Below are 5,611 nucleotides of genomic sequence, written 5' to 3'. Positions count from 1 at the left end.
TATGTTTCTGACTTTTTTATCTTGCCTATCGGAGAACTCTCACGATCTCAAGCCAATCAATAGATTGTACTCGTACGATAGAAGATGCAAGATCAGATCACACAACTATGATAAAAGTAGTATCGGTCTGGCTTGACAATCCCAATGAAGTCTTTAAGTCGTTAACTTGGTTTTAGAGAAGAAAACCAAAGGTTAAAGGAGAATCGACTCTATCGAGCGCACTAGTATCACATAGACGTGTGTGGATTAGTTTTGCACAATGCTAGATGTCTCCTTTATATAGCCTTCAAATCAGGGTTTTGCCTTAGCTACAAATCAATCCATATTCACCGTTAGATGAAAACCAGATTTAGATTCAAGATAATATTTCTCAACCGTTAGATCGAAAACTTAGCTTGTTACACACACTTGGGTAGACGTTTACTGGGTTTGTGAAAACCATGCCCAAACGTGTACGTGTATGTTGGTTCAACATAGTAACCCAAAAAGGTTAACCATATGAGCAATTCATATTAACCAAGTTCTTCTTCACCATAACTAGTTCAATTGACTCAAATGAACTAGTTAGAGAGTTGTTCAATTGCTATGATATCTTATGTAACTACACAAGACACAATTGAAACAAAGATGATTCGATTCGATTGAATCGGCTCATGAACTTTATAGCCACGGTTTGCATAAAGCATTCTTTAGTAATTTAAGTTTCATGTTCAGAGCACATATTTAGATCATAACCACTTAAGCTCACAAACAAGTTCGCGGACTTAAGGCAACCGGCAGAGTTTTCCAAACTCAGCAGAAAATCTCGGCAAAGAGACTTCCGCCATTTCGCGGACTAGGTTCGCGGACTTGAACTTCACGAACGAATTTGGAATCCCAGCAAAAATTCTCGGTACAAGAACTTCCGACAGTTTGCGAACTGAGTTCGCAAACTGGGTTCGCGGACTTGGCAAAGCCAATTCCTCCGGTTTCTCTCAATCAACAAAGTTCGAAAACTTCACTACAAGAAAATTGGTGTGTTGCAACACCTCATCCATGTGGCAAGAACCCATGTTTCATGTGGCAACAGCCTTTTGCCACATCAAAACCTTTTGACACACCATGTGGCAACAACCTGTGTGACAACAAGTTATTGCCACACCTTTTGTACCATGCAGCTATAGTATGGGTTTTCGCCACACCGGATGGTGAGGCAATAAAGTGAGGCAAAATCGTATTTTCATATTTAATTATTATTTTTATTATTTTATTTTATTTGAAGAATATTTTGCCATACCTGCTGGTGAGGCAATAAAGGTGCGGAGAAAAGGTAAGGTATTCTTTTACTGATTTTTTTTTTCATTTATATTTTCTGTAAATATTATTTTGCAATCCTAATTATGGAAAACATAATTACAAATTATGGAACATAGTGATTATGTACGCAGCAAAACTGTTTCTATAAAGATTTTCAAGCACAAACCGAATTAAAACATAAAATTCGAATTTCATTACAATGTCAAAGTACATGTTGCAGAGTATGTGAATCCATCTTTACCCTATGAAAAAAATCAATTAATTAATTTACACAATTTTCGACTTTAAAACCTCACTCAAAATCTTAAAAACTTTTCATACTTCAAAATTCCATTCTAAATCTCTTCCCAACCGTCGATTCCTAGTCCTAGCTTTCCTGCTAATCAAATTAAACAAACAGCACCAAGGGAAAAAAAAGCATCACTTCATACTTCAAACTAGACCTATTCCATTCTAAATCTCATCACAACTGTCCATTCATAGTCCTTCTTTCCTGCTAATCAAATGAAACAAACAACACCAAGGAAAAAGAATATCAAGAAATGATAGAGAATTATCATGTCAAGCGGAATCAAGCTTGAGATGTAAGAGAAGCATCATAAAACTAGACATCGATATTAAATCAAGCTTGAGATGATAGAGAATTATCATGTCAACTACTGAAATGTAATTGCTAATTGCACAAAAATGTATTATGTGTAGTTTCCAATCCATCGGGAAACAACTAAACAATTGCACAATTAGGAAGGCATCATATATGATGCTATGGATTCAGAACACAACTATCAACGACCAGCTAATCTCTTGCATGAGATGAACTTGCTACTGTAGTAATTCTAGAAACCTACTAATTTTTAATCACCCAATGCAGATAGAATCCCATCTTGTACATTATATGGGAAATGGGTAGAAATTCAAGGCCCTCCCGTGAAGGACATAATGAAGGACCAAACAGACAAAATAGATGATGCAACATGGCATTAGTAAGTTAGCACACACAATGGAGTTAATTACAGTTGCATCATGATACACCACCTAGTCTCTGTTGGATCATGATACGAGAGAAGGTGTGACCAACTTCAACAATAATATAATGCTATGGTGGAAAAAAAGTATCAGGAAATATGTGGTATCACCTCAAACCTTTCTCTCTGTAACGATAACAACTGCTTAGAGAGAAATGTTAGTATCTAAAAATGCATCCAAAAACAGCATTATTCAATGAAACAATTTAGCATTTTACAAGTATCTAAAGGAATTAGAGTTCTGACCTTGCTCCCCCTTGTGTTGATTTTGCATTGCGTATAAAACAGAAAAGTTTCCTTTATAAGCTGAAAGACCAGTCAGAAGAAACCTAGACAACCGCCAAACAGAATATGCTTAGAAATCACTGGTTATAATAATTCTTATACGATTATGTTCCTCAAAGTCCAGATGCTGTGCATATGAAAGTTGATAAAAGCAATTACGTCCATTAGGTCCACCAGCGTATTCGTATGGATATGGAACAACAAAGAAACCAGAATACAAGAACATTTTTCAAAACGAAATTAAAATACAAGTGAATCGAAATCTAAAGACAGGATTTATTAATATTTCATGATCAAAAACTACATATAGAATTTGCTTTCTTCTTATGTGTATTTTAAAATTCAAGCTAATATCACTTATCTTTTGTTCCACGTAATACCTTGGTATTGGAATCAGTTTGATTCAATAAAAACAGAACTATCACATGCCCAATGATTTGGACTAAGCATCTCTGACGGCAAATGCAAATCATGCTAGTGAACTTGAGAACCAAAACCAAATCCAATAGAGAAAACATAGGGATTTAAGACTTACTCTGATTCAAATTGCACCATCAGAAAGAAAAGTACCTTCAAAAAAAAAAAAAAAACATCAAAAACCCAAATTAAAAAAGAAAAAAGAAAACTGTTTTGGAATTGAAATTTCAGAGAGAGGGGGATGAGAAAATTAACCTGCTATGGTCTTTGGAGAGCGACGAAAACAAAACCCCCCCCCCCCCCAAATTAATCCGAAGTGTTGTCTAGATCTCTAGGTAAAATTACGATTCAGAAAAAAATATTAGGTTAATCTATGGAGCGTATTATACTGATAATTCAAAAATGATAAATTAGGGTTTACCTTTGATGTCTGAGTGAGAAAATTAGAGATTTTGAGTCTTTTCTTTGTGTGATTCAAGAATGTATAGCTTCGAGTAAACGAGTCTTTGTTTAAGTTGGAAGAAGATCATTTCTTGAAGAAGATGAGAGCAGTTTTCTAGGGTTCTAAGAGAAAACTGAAAGTGATTTATGAGGAGATGCGAAAAATTTGGGTGCGTGGGCAAATTTTGGGGCATTTTCAATATTTTTCTTTTTTTAAAAAAACTCGATATACATTCATTTATTAATTATTTCACCTTTTTATTAATTATATTATTTTCAGATATTGCCACATCGATGTGGCAAAATTTTGATTTATTGCAACAGTTAAAATTGGCATGAGGCAAAAGAGTAACTTTTTGCCTCAACTATCCATAGGTGTGGCAAAAGGTCTTACTTAATGCAACACCTATCATGGAGTGAGGCTAAAACCACCCTAGTGCCACAGTATCCATGGATGTGTGGCGAAGTAGTGAGGCAATTGACACACTTTATTGTAGTGCTTCGGATTAAGGAATACATGGTTATGTAATCTAAACTCTCATTCCAATCATTGAGACATTCTCAGAGGACGTTATATAGCCGTTATTCACAAACTGTTTCACGTCAGAGCAATTCTCAAAGTAATTGAAACTTTTCATGACTTTCGTCACTAGGTGAAGATAAACTTGATCAAAGCGAAACGCTTTACCAACACACGATTTCGAGAAAAAGATAAGTAGTGAATACTCAGCTCGAAATGTCAAATGTGTATGATCTAGTCTATATAGCATACGACTTTTGTCTCATAAGAAGTAGGAGATAGAATAAATAGATTTTTTAGTGACAGATAAGTTCAAGTCTCCACATACCTTTTTGTTGATGAAGTTCCAAGGTTCCTTGAGTAGATCATTGTTGTTGTATGATGAATCACCATGAAGTTCTTGAGCTCAACTACACTTTTCTATCCTAGTCCGAGACTTAGCTATAATAGACTAGAAATCAAGACTCATAGTTTTGATCACTAACATTGAAAAACATGCTTGATATAGCAGCGCATGCGAGGTCGACCGAGCTATGCTCTAACAATCTCCCCCTTTGTCAATTTTAGTGACAAAACTATTAATACATATGGAATACAAAAAAGATAAACTTTAGTGGCTCGTATTCCATAGTCTAATCTTCAACGTTCCTTGAAATCTTCGTCCTTCCAAGTACTCCAATGATCCCAAAGGTTGTAAGTTTAGCACCACCTTTGTTGAAGATCCGTAGCTATAACAATGAGAGAAATCGAGATTCTCGATCATTATTATACAGTGTCATAGATTCATTATGTAACATCAAAGTCCAATTGCATCACGACTTTAGCAACAATACTATGGTGATATGTATCACTCCCCCTTAGTCAATACTCCATCTCGATCATGGAAACCACTCCCCCTTACACAATGATTCGAAAACCATATGTATTTGTAGTGTGAACTACATTATTTCTCCCCCTTTTTTCAATAAAATTGGCAAAGGTAAAAGAACGGGATCATAATGAAATTTCCACAAGAGATATTTCATAGACTAAAAGAAAAAATAAATACCAACTTAATTTAGATGCAATCATAAAGCAGAAGCTAAATGCATTCATCAAGGAGTTTTAAGATACAAGATAACCCCACAAAATTCCACAGCCGCACACCCCGCAAGATATTACCATCAAGCACGAGTTCAAAAGAACTCTCCCCCATTTGATGTCATTCCCGAAATAACAACAAGAGCGACCTTAATTTCGAAAGAAAAGAAGGATTTTTTAATTGGATACCAAAAACCATGGAAATGATTTTCTATATCCAAAACTCAACCAAATTAATCACAAGTAAACCCATGATTAATTTAATCGGGATACGCAACTAAATCAAACCACAAAAGTGATCAATTTAATTGATTGTGCTCAACATAAATAAACTTACGGAGCTACGACTAAGATAACCACACGGAGATGACCACCTTAATCGTTCAAATACTCAACATAAGTAAAACCTTACGGAATATATGACTACATCAACCAATAGAACATGATTAGTATAGCCGTTCATATACTCAACACAAGAACTTGTGGAATATATGAAAAAATCAACTAGATTAATTACAAGAGAATTTATAATTAATCTAATTGGAAT

General features: G+C 34.9%; 1 long non-coding RNA gene across 1 annotated transcript; it reads right to left on the bottom strand.

The window, feature by feature from the left end:
- Positions 1-1,472: 1,472 nt before the first annotated feature.
- On the bottom strand, positions 1,473-3,633 carry LOC113342514. The gene is made up of 5 exons (XR_003356707.1): positions 3,445-3,633; positions 3,279-3,354; positions 3,142-3,176; positions 2,568-2,650; positions 1,473-1,792 (listed from the first exon to the last, which is right to left on the bottom strand). It is a non-coding gene; the product is annotated as an uncharacterized LOC113342514 (long non-coding RNA).
- Between the last annotated feature and the right edge of the window lie 1,978 nt (positions 3,634-5,611).

This window comes from Papaver somniferum, unplaced genomic scaffold (assembly GCF_003573695.1).
Source record: "Papaver somniferum cultivar HN1 unplaced genomic scaffold, ASM357369v1 unplaced-scaffold_43, whole genome shotgun sequence".
NCBI classification, from domain to species: Eukaryota; Viridiplantae; Streptophyta; class Magnoliopsida; order Ranunculales; family Papaveraceae; genus Papaver; species Papaver somniferum.
Note: the sequence above shows the minus strand (reverse complement) of the source record. Positions and strands in the feature narration are given on the sequence as shown.